Source organism: Telmatherina bonti (assembly GCF_933228915.1).
Source record: "Telmatherina bonti genome assembly, chromosome: 6".
Lineage (NCBI taxonomy): Eukaryota > Metazoa > Chordata > Actinopteri > Atheriniformes > Telmatherinidae > Telmatherina > Telmatherina bonti.
Genome location: NC_136624.1, coordinates 16,722,732 through 16,734,793, shown reverse-complemented (window position 1 = coordinate 16,734,793; position 12,062 = coordinate 16,722,732). Strand labels below are relative to the sequence as shown.

Genomic DNA, 12,062 nt, shown 5'->3' with positions numbered 1-12,062 from the left:
GAATAGAATAGAATAGAATAGAAATATATATAAAACCCTATATTCCTAGGATTGTGTTGATTTGTTATTTGGGACTGAAATGTCTGATGTTTCTTCAGATGTCTTATGGATCCTCTTGAGTGTCCATGTCTCCCCAGTGCTCCACTGACAACGGGCACCTTTCAGGTCTTCTTCAGATCTTTTTTGAGTTCTTGGTATTTCTCCAGCTTTTTGTCTTCTGTTTTTACTTTGGGTGCATCAATCACAATGTCTTTCCTCTGCTGCTTATCTCTGATTGCAATGTCCAAATTGGCCATCACCATTTAACATCATTTAATTGAAAGAAAGACTTGTCTTGAGGCAAAATAAGTTTAAAGGACATTTAGGTCCAATAAATTCAGTCTCATTAAAGCTAATTCATTGTAATCAAATTAATAGCAAACACCCTCTCTGTTTATTTAATGACTACATAAAAAGATGGTTCACAAGGAACACCAACAAACAGCATTACATTTTTACTTAAAATCAAACTTCCGTCTTCTTTGTCACCAGTCATTAGTCTCTCACATGACTGTGAAGGAGTTCTCCTGTGTTTGGGATCGTTGTGCTGTTGCATGAGCCAGTTTCAACCAAGCTGTAGCTCACGCACAGATGGGTTCAGATGATAGACTCAGATCAGACTTTAGAATATTTTGATGTATGTAGAAGTTCCAGGTCCTCTCATTGGCTGCAAGGTTTTTAGTTCCTGTGCCTGCAACTGAAGCCCAAATCATCAGTGCTCCTCCACTGTGCTGTAACTGCTATAAGATCATTATGTTGATGTACTGTGTTTGGTTTTCTACAAATATGTCTCAGTGCATGATGACCAAACATTGCCAATTTGCTTCATAAGTCTTATGGTCCAAATATAAACCAGCATCATAGACAAAGCTTTCTTCTGCAACCCTTCAAAAACAATCTAAACCTGTGCATGAACTTAAGTATTTAACATGCTACCCAAGGACTGTGGAGCCAGAGATGTAACTATGGGTTTCTTGCAGTCAGTCACTATACAAACTAACTTGCTTGGACATCTTACAAACATTAGCAGCTGAAATTCTTCTGAGAGGTGTGAAAAATTGTAATTTCAAACGGTCTGACTGGATGGTCTGGGTTAGACTGTTGGTTAAGAATTACTGACTCGCTTTCACCGTTAAGATCATTTGCAGTGTGATCCATGATCCTTCAGTCCATCTAGGCATACTACTTGCACTTCAACGCCTGCTGCCACGCGCATTAAGGGGGCGTGAAGAGCCAGATAAGATGCGAACTAAATGGGAGGGGGGAGCTGCCATATTAATGCTCCTTAGTGCTGCATTCGGGTACTGCTCGTAAACCTCCACGTCCATGTTTGGAAAATAAAAAATGTAAGCCACAAGGCTTAGTGGAACCTTTCAGTGATTGCTCTCGGGGATTAATGATAAAATAGGTTTCGGATTAAAGCTACGTGATGAGGAGAAAATGTGAACCTGGCTTCTTTATGTTTCAGTCTTCACGATAGGCCAGCACCGCATTATTTTACACATTTCTCGCAAATGTTACGTTTTCTTTAGACGGATTTAGTAGATTTGTTATAAACTGCGTAGGCATTGCCAGCTGAAATCTATAGCAACTCATAGAGAAGGGTTTTCTGCTGTGAAAAGCGCATGTTGTAAACATACCGAGGTTGCTGCTGCGCCCTGAACGCATCTGAAACACAGCTCTCCTGTTGCTCTGAGAGGAGGCAGGCCGGTGATTTTCCACTGCCGCTGATGTCTCTTGGTCCCCCAGTTTTAAGAGACAAAGGTCAGGAAGAGAAGCTTATAAATAGGCTAAAATATAGGCTTCCGACGCGTCCAGCCTTCAGTCGCTCTCACGACACGAGAAGACACGGACAAGACGAAACGGACAAGGGACCACGCGCAAAGGACGTTAAAAGGACAAAATAATATCAAAAATCACATCAGCGTAGCAGGTAAAGGAAAAAAACAAACAAACAACAACATCACGTATGAAACATGGGCTGGGAGGTGTGGTTGTGCTGTTTTCATTCATTTTCTTGTAAATGGTTTTCTTGAAATTGTTATTTTCTGCCCTTTATTCGTCTTTGCCGTATAGATGATAATAGTTCTTTTTTTCTGAGATGAGCTGAAAAACAAACAAAAAGTTTATTTGTATTGATACGTGAGGGTATCAGGGTTTTGTTATATACTGTTTATTTGGTTAATAGTGCTGCTGTGTGTGCACGCAGAGATGTTATTTCCTTGTTAAAACCGATGGACAAGCTGCGATGTAGATTTGGATGTTTTTTTTGTTTTGTTTTTTTTTTGGGTTCGTGCGCTCAGAGAGGATCTGGTGGATTTGCATTGTCCTCGTAGCTTATATTCAACTTGATCAATTTTTAATATCCTCGCCTATCAATGCGCCTTTGTTTTTTGTTTTCATTTTTTGCATCTGTTACGCCAAGACAAACTTGATTGATGTTGTTTTTTCTTTTAATTAAATGTGCAATATGGGTTTTCTTTTGTTAAAGAATGGAATTATTATTCGACTATGCTGTCATGTTTTGTCAGTCGCGCATGTTGTACAAGTAAAACCACATTTTCATTAGATTAGGTGTCCAGCAGCTTTCATCTTTAACGCTGTCTTCTGTCACTTTAATTTGTCTCGTTTTGCATCTTCAGAAACGCGCAAGCTGTTCAAACAAACAAATAAAAAAAGGTAGCTGCGCAATTTCCCCTTTATTTAGCGGACTTGGTGTTGAAACCCGTTGTTGAACGGCACCAAAAAGGGGAAGTGAGGCGCTCGGAGCGCAGAGAAGGCGGGGATGCTCTGAACGCATCGCGCGCTGCATCTCTTCACCGCCAGGCGCTCTGCCTCCCTCTCTGTCTGCTACCTCTCAACATTCCTTTTTATTTTTATATCCTCTTTTTGTCACACATCATTGGTGAAAAAAAAAAAAAAAAAAAAAAAAAAAATAACATTAACATTTCTTGTACATTTGAGAGCATTTTCCTTCATGCTCTTGTTAGTAAACGCGTTGTTCATGACCTGCTATTATTATTTATGACACATCAAACAAGCAGTCTATGATTAGTTGTTGCTGTAAAAAGATTTTAGCCACTTTTGGGTCATTGCAAGCTCATTGAGTGTTTTTGAGATGTCTTATTATACCTGGCAGAGAAGAAGGAGGAGGTGAAAGGGCTTAATGGGAGCCTCGGAGTGGATCGAGAAGGGTTCGGTTCAGATAGCAAGTAGTTGGTTCCATTTTGGATGAGTTTCAGTGCTGGAAAATTACCCAGAGCTGTCAACACCAAGAGTCCAGCCAGTTTCTAATACTGCATTTTCCACTGTTAAAGAATTTATTGCAAAAGCATTCGGTCAGACTTGTAGAAGTGCACAATGCTTAAGATAATCTTTTCAAAGATTTAATAAGACAGTCGCAACCAAGGTCCAAGCCTTGTATAAAGTATGCTGTAAAAATGTTGGAGGCTTTTGAATAGTTCGGTTTGATTTATGCATTTATCTTCTGATATTTTGTTCCTAAAATGGCAAAGGTTCAAGGAGTTTTCTCCTGGTGGTTCTTTTTTTTTTTTTTTTTTTTTTTTTTTTGCTGCGTATGCTAAAGCCAGTGAATGATTTTTATTCTTTCCAACATAACAATTTAATTTAGATTAAACTGCTATTTAAAAAAAAAAAATGTCAAAGATAAAATACAGAAACAAGATATATATGATCACTTGTAAAGGATAAACTTGCATCTCAGAGCTGGGTGACATTGACTTGTTGATAAACAGGTACACAGGCCAGTGATGGTCAGTACACATACTCCTCTGAGTGTGTGTGTGTGTGTGTGTGTGTGTGTTTGTGTTTGATCTTGGCCCCACATTTTAATCTAATCTCAGCTGTTGTGGAGTCCTTGTCAGATGGTTGCATGTTGCTCTGCTCAGGGTCGTGTGGAGCAAACACTTTCAGAAACACTTCAGGGTCATTTGCATAGTCTGTAGTTTTTTTTTTTCGTTTTTTTTTTTTCCTTTAATGTGTTTGATTTTCTGCAATCAAGCATCAACCTAATAAGATTTTGTCTTCAAATCTGAGAATATTGATGGAGACTGATCTGAGATACATTCCTGTCTTGTGCAGACACATTTAAAGGTTTGTTATTGGAAACAGGAGCTTAAGATTGACATGTGATGAGTCGTCAGTGTGTTCCAGGGCAACAGTTTACGTTGCATGTTTACAGATACTGATCTTAACCGTTTTTATGGTCTGGATTGCTTTACCAACTGTATTATTATGCCAAGCAGCAAGTGGAAACATACTGGAGATTTGTAGTTCCTTTTAATAATTGTTGTTTGTCTTCCTCCTGGTTTGTCAAACCAGCGCCAAAAGCTTCTGTATTAACTGGAGACTTGCTTGCTGTTAAATGATTTATTAAGTCTGTAACCTGAGGTTTGTGGAAAGTGTGTGTTTGTGTCTGTCTTGGGGAAATCTCTGCTGCAAGTGTGACCGTATTCCCAGTGTAATTTCTATGTAAACCGAGAAAGGAAGAGTGAAAATACACTGAGAATTAAAATGTTGCGAAGTTGATTTGCAGTACCTGCTGGTAAACCTTTACATCCATGTGCCCTTGATTTCCTACCAGGCTGCACTTCCACTGGTGCTGTACATGTTAACTAGAATTAACCACTGACCCACATAGGCTCTCATTCCCATATTAGAGCTGCACCATTAAGCTTGTATGATTTTTGTATAATGCTTGTCGTGGTTCAAACTGCTTCTTTAAGAGTTTATTTAACTTGGCAGCTGAATTTGAAAGCAGTAAAGATGGTAATTAACAGCAACAGCGGAGTAAAGTATAATGCTGTTGGAAACTGTATCCGTTTCACTTGCAGCCTGGTGCCAAGTTCACATCTACATCATTAGGATGATTGAAGTTCTCCAGTTTGAAGCAGGATGAGTGACAGGTCAGCATCCCCTTGTGGCTGCTGGATGCAAATTAAATTTTTAAAGGTCTGCAGGAAAACTAGATTATCAGGATGAGTTGGAATTAAACATGAACAGAAGCATCTTTTTAATGAGAAATTGAATCAAAATTTGACATTTTATGTAACTTGCTTAAAAATAACTGGATAGAGGAATTCTTTGTTCTGACAACCCGTTGGTAGCAGTTTTCATGTCTGTGCAGATTGGGTCTGCATCGACCTGCTTTGTTCCCATCATCCATTCCTTAGCCGTGACTGCTTCAGGTACCACCTTTCTAATTCTGGTTGCACACCTTTTTTTTTCTGGGTTCAGATAAAAACTTTTTTATTCTTGATGACATTTGGAGTTTCATTTAAAGGGAAGAGCAGAAGTTCAAATATCAACTAGAAAGCTGCAAACAGCTGTGAAGGCCCTCGCACCTATGGCGCCGCTCGGACTGTTGGCACCGCCTTCGTTGGCAAGCCCCCCAATGGTTCTCTCTCCCTTACCTGCCGCCAGACTGCACATCAGGTCATTTAAGCTTTGAAACGGGGTACTTCCTGTCTCTAGGGGGCGGGGCGAAGGTGTTCCTGTCATATAGACATGTGTTTTTGGTCAGCATTGTACTGGACTAACCAAAGATGAGTTTGGTGCAGACCGCATATTGTATGTCAGAGATAAATTGCGTCCTTGCTTTTAAAATGAGACATTTCCTGTCACCAGTGGGCGGGGCTAATTTTTATTTAAATGATTGAAAAGCACACATGTTCAGGATGGGACTAGCATCATATCTATTAACTTTGGTGCAGATATGTAGTTTTATGTAGCCGTTGAATCAATTTCTATCTTTCAGCGGGACATCAAACTTTGAGGCCTCGCCCCTCCCACACACATGGAATTCTGTAAATGAATAAAAAAACTTTTATTCACACATGCTTCTGAAGCACTTTGACCAATTTTGGTGTCAGTTGAATAAAAGCCCAGGGATGATTTCCTTACGTGCATGGCATAAAAAATCACCAAAATGACCCCAAAAATGGCACCTTTTTCAAAACTTCATCATCTTTGTCAAGTTTGGTGGAGATCAAAAGTTTAATGGCTTGGTACTTCCTGTTTCATGGCGTCGGAGCATCCTTCGCCATGATTCCATCTGGCGTATCAACTTCAGATTTATAATTTGGCAACCTGAAGGGACACGTTGCAAAGAAATTTTGAGTTTTATTCCTTAGGAAAAGTACAGTGCCATCTGAAAAAGACCAGTTCCTGTTAGAAGTGGGCGGGGCTAAGTCGTAACCCAAGTGTTGACATGTACATGTGTTCAGGATGGAATTGGCATCATATCTAGCACATCTGGTGCAGATATGGCGTTTTATGTGGGAGTTATATAAATTTTGTTTTTCATGGCGATACGTCAAGCTTTGAGACCCCGCCCCTCCCACATGCCTTGGATTCTGTAAGCGATTAGCACAACCTTGAAATGTTTATTACTCCTGAACATGCTGACAAATTTTAGCAGCACATGTTCAGTTTTTCTCACTTTTTGCTATGAGACAAATGCAGGTACAAGTCAAATGTGTTGAGCTATTGTGATGAATAAACTGCTGCTTGATAAGCAAAGTTTAATCTGCAAGTCAGAAATGTTTTGGAGCTGTATCTCTGTGCTGTAGATATTTGAATAAGAACATGCAAGTCATTGTGGATTGAGTTGAAAGGCAATAAAAGTTAGTCCTGAACATCGACATTTTGCAACCTGTAGGAGTTGAATTCCAGTAACAAACTTACTAAGAAAATGTTAAATGTGGTTAGATAACAGACATTTGGGCAGCTCCCTGTTTTTCATTAACTTTCTTCCTGTTTTTACTGTTGTGCAGTTTTTATTCCATGTGCCCTCACAGCAATACTTTAGTCTGATTAGTAGGAAAACTGCTGTCTAAAAGTCCTTCACTTTGTCTCTTTGGTATCGTTTCATTTTATTTTTTCATTACATGTGACTCATATTTTGTCACCTCCTCTGACACGTTTACTTTCCAGAACCAGTCTGCATTTTTGTCTCCCCCCCCCCCCCCCCCACCCCCCCCCCCCACCCCCCACACTTTCTCTTTCAGAGTTAATATTTAACAGCATTCCTTCATTATTGTACCATGTTTGTTTCATCCAGATCTCTCCCTTTTTTTCTTTTTGAACTTTTCCAAATTCATTTAATTGCAAAATTGAATTAAAAATAATGTTGAAGGCACAACTTAAAGATCCAAAGTGGGATAAAACAAGCTGGAAAGAAGCTAGGAACTAAGAGCATCAACACAGTGTACATGTGACTATAGCTGATGGCATTTAGCAGGGTTACTGACTTGGTAGAAACAAGAACTAGTGAGGACAGTTAAAGTAAAAACTAAAGAAGGTTAAGGAAAATAAAGACAACAAGGAAGGGGGGGAAATCTGGAGGAGTGAAAGAACGAAGAGCAGAAGTTGGACCGGGTGGATGGATGATTGGGTTTAATAGGTGTTCATTCCAGTGGAAATGTACATGGTCTTAAAATAGGAGAGTGGGTTATATAAGTGGTTGGGGAGTAAAGTGTGTGTGTGTGTGTGTGTGTGTTGTGGTAGTTTTTAGTGAGGGTGTGTGAACTCACTTTGGACCAAAACTCTGAACTTCCATGCAGTGACTTCATAACCCAACAACACTAATAAGTCTGTCTCAAATCCACACAAGCAGAAGCCTTTAGCATCAGTTTTCCGAAGACTGGGGAGGGGGGATTTTACCGCCTCCTCCTTTCCTAAACCTGGCCAAGTCAGTTTGACTCCTAACAGTAAACTAAGATGCTTAAACCAAAACAAACTCAATCAAATGCAAAATAAGCAAACTAATTCAGGTTCCAGGATATTTTTTCCCAACTTTCCCCATTACCCTCCTGATGAGAATCTTTTCATTTGAAAGAAAGTAAACTCACCAACTGGTGTACGTTTTCTGGATTTATATAAGATGCTTCAAGATTGAAGAAACAGCATCATACAAAACCTCAGGGATGTCTGTGGTTTTCCGCCAGACATTTTTGCTTGTACATTCTGGAGGTTTATTCATTCATTCATTCATTCATTTTCTGAACCGCTTAATCCAATTCAGGGTCGCGGGGAAGCTGGAGCCTATCCCAGCTAGCTTTGGGAGACAGGCAGGGCACACGCTGGACAGCTCACCAGTCCATCGCAGGGCTCTGGAGGTTTAATGTAGTTGATTTCCCAAGACAAAATTCTGCTAACACCTAGATGCTGCTGTCTGACCATGAATTACTGTAGCTCTGATTTTTATTGCCATGTCTTTAAAAGGAAGTCTGAGAAATCCTAATTTGAATACCGGTCTTGAAACCTTTTCATTCAGGGTCTCGTTTCAGCTTCTTGACTTGGTGGTGTCTTTGGCTGAAGCAGACCACAAAAAAATAAAGTGCATTGTGGATTCAGTGTATGGGATCGTGAGTGAACACAACCAAAATGTAAGCATGTGTGGAACAACAGGCAGCTCTGGATGGTAAAAATGACTTGTGGTTGGGCGTGGACGAACTTTTTTACAATTAAGATACAAATGTGTTCAACTCAAGACTGCTGCGACCTGATAAAACTGCATGCTTTGCTGTTACGAACACAAACAGAAGTTTGGCTGGATTAGCCAATAGATGGATGAGTTTTCTTTGTCGTTATGCGTTTCATCTTCCTCCTTGATGCAGTAGTGCCTCTGGCAAGGAGGGGAACATATTTTATTTATAAGGCCCAGTTTGTTTGAGTAGTGCAGCATGAACACAAACTTGGTCCAGAAGAATGGCCTAGCCCTCCCTCCGCTGAACAAAATCGCCAATCATACCAAGTCCAGAGGATTATGCTTAGCAGCTACATCTGCTCACGTTCACCAGTTTTCAACTAGACTCGGACAGGATAGGCAACTCCCTCAGCACTTTTTTTTTTTTTCAGGACCCATCATTTTCATCAATGTGCCAAGAAGTCCTAAACTGGAAAGTGACCAGGAATAGTCAGACTACGTCCAACATAAAGTGGCAAGAGTTCCACTCTGAATGTGTTGGCTAAGAAGTCCATTTTCAGAGGTTAATGTTGACAAGACTTGCCTTTGCACCATACATGCATGAAGATTCTTGTTACTGCAGTCTGATACTTCTTGTCCCGAGCAAAAAAGCACTGCAAAAACATCTTGTGCAGAAAGTCATGACTGATGCATGTCCAGTCTGTGCACTATTGTGCACTTCTTAACAAGACTGGACCCAGATCTGGAACTGCTTTTATTTCATGGAACTTACTTATCTCTCGTTGCACCATAAAACAGTGATTTCTCAAAATAAGTAAATTGTGATTTAACGATTAGCTAATTCATGAGCTCCAGCCGCGATCCACAGCAGTGATATTTTAAACAATAATCTTTCACATTTCAAGGTTATCAAGCGACAAATGGAAGAACTCACTTCACGGTCTTTTCTTTGTCACACTCAACTTCTAAAACCCTGGCAAAGCAGGTATGTTGTTTTTACATTTGTCCCAACGTTATATTCAATTCAGGTAGATCTTTACTGTAGTTTTTATAGTGACTAGTTTTGGAAAACAAATACCCTTCCGCCTTCTGGGAACCATTTTATTTAGAAGCTTGAGACCCACATTTAAAAAGGACTGCAAGTGGTTTAAGCACCTTTTATAATGCCTTGGATTATTTTATAGATTTTTAAAAAAGTATTCGTCTAGAAAAAGTAGTAGCATGACGTTTGAATATGCATGACTTGATTACAAAGATTATACACTCACTGCTTACAGTCAGCATTGTTAGAAAAAAATTAAAAATTTGCCCCCCCCAAAAAAAGTTTATTCCAGGGTTATCCAGCTCAGTCCTCAAAGGCAACAATCCTGCAGGTTTTCCATGTAATCCTGCTCCAACACACCTGACCAAACTGAATCAGCCATTGTGCAGAACTTCATTGGCTGTTGGATCCATTTAATGGAAGCAGTGTGCTGGAACAGGGATACATAAAAAAACCTGCAGAACAGCGACCCTTGGCGACGGACTTTAGACACCCCTGGGTTGTTCCATGGAGGTTTTATTTAATATTAACCAAAGATACTTTAACATCTGTGTGATACATATAGTAACATCCACTTATTTTACATTGCACACATTAGTTTTCCTATGGTTTTTATATGAAGTAATATTAATGGTATCACAATTCAAGAAGCAAAAACTTATTTGATTAACTGTCATTATCCTAATTTTGTTTTTGTTTTTACACATGTATTTACTGATGACATATTACTAATTTATAGCTGGTCTTTTAATTGCATCTACAACAGATTGAGGGTTTTTGGCAAATGGACAGTCATCACGCTACATTAACAAGACCAGATATCATAACCTGTTATTAAACATACATGTATTTTTGTCTAAAATGAACTTGCAGAACATATATGTACGTCCTGTAAGTTTTTTTTTTTTTTTTGTTTTTTTTTTTACATTGCAAGCTTTGATCACAGTGAATATTTATGTAATTGTTTAACATCTTCAGTGTTGTAGAATTTCTTATTTTCACTGGTATATTGTTTCTTTAGCAGGCTACATAATGGAGTCCGATATGTTTCATAATGAGGAAATACACGCTTTAATTGTGCATGTTTGTTCACACATTCTTGCACATTTATAGACAAAAACTTTTGGTTTTTTGGTCAGAATGCAAAGTGCGTGTCTGTTTGTGTGGGTAGCTGGTAAAGCTAGATATTATTGCTCAATCTTGATCTTAATTATGGTTTAGAGTTTAATGTTGCTATTTTTTATTTTACTAACCACAAAGGGCATCTTGTGTTTTACTGAAAATATCTGAAACTGCATTTAGAATCTCGTTGGCTGATTTTCAATGATTTCATATACTGAAATCATGCTTTTCCTCGTCACTAGATTTATGTTTTTCAAGTATGCCAAAAATATATTTTACTGAAAGCTGCTGGAAAGAGTTACTGGACTAAAATATATAGTAACAGATTTTATGTCACAGATATAAATGCTTTGTTAGACTTTGACCATTTCTTTGCAAGAATTGATGCTTGTAAACTACTAGTGTTCACCAAGGAAACCATTGTGGATTCATTTGAAATTTGGTGGTTTTCTTGAAGGTTAAATTTAGAGGGAATGAATGAGAAATCAAAAAGAACTTGAGGGTGCAGCAGTCTGGTAGATGGAAAGAGATAAGGACATGACATTTTCCACACGGACAGACATGTGCTGACTACTAAGTATGTCTGTCTCGCCTCCTCACTCTCTCTCTCTTTCACGGTCGATGTCGGGTGGAAATTTACAGCTCCAGTTATGTTATTGTGACCACGATCACTTTGTAGACGAGCTGTTTGAGTCAACAAGGAAGTGTGGAAGGAGGAAGTAGACTAGAGTTTAGATTTCCTGTGTAGCATAAGTAAATGTTGCTTATTCATTTAAACCGAAACAGACCGGTTTTGTCAGTTTTGAACAAAGGAAAGAAAGCAAATTTGATACTCCAATTTAAGACTCTCCAATTTGGATCCTAAACAAAGGTATTCATTTTATCTTGTAATCATTTAAACAAATAAGGGAAAAAAAGTGCTGCAGTTCGCTTTAAACAGAAATGTAGAGCATGAGCACACTTGGAGCTTTAGTCATAGAACCTGCCTATTTGTGGAGTCTAAACTGATAATCTGCAATGAAGAGCAACATGAGTTTATTTGGAATGAATCCTTCCTATGCAAAGGAATTACAGGTGAAGCTTCTCAATGTCATAAAAGACACAAAAACTTCAGTTTTATTAGTAAATTACTTCTAAGTACTTTAATTGTCTGATTTTTGCCAAAAATCAATATCACCAGTCCAGTTAAATGTATGTTGTATATAAATACGATCAGTTATCCTTGACTACCTTTCATTACAGTGTGTGAAAAATTGAATAACAAAAACGGAGAAAACATGAAAAGTAGACAAATAAAAGATAAAATGGAAACAAAGTAGAAAAGAACATAATTACTCATTATTTAAACACCCTCGTCCCTGTATGTTTAAAGAGTCAGGTGTTTATACTTCATCTTGAACTGCTTTATGT

At 38.7% G+C, this 12,062-nt stretch overlaps 1 protein-coding gene across 1 annotated transcript in view; it reads left to right on the top strand.

The window, feature by feature from the left end:
- Positions 1-1,829: 1,829 nt before the first annotated feature.
- LOC306757625 (sodium- and chloride-dependent taurine transporter-like) overlaps positions 1,830-12,062 on the top strand; it is a 34,075-nt gene continuing 23,842 nt past the window's right edge. The window contains exon 1 of the mRNA XM_079242735.1: positions 1,830-1,972. The gene's annotated coding sequence lies outside the window, so the exon portion shown is untranslated. The remainder of the gene's footprint in view (positions 1,973-12,062) is intronic.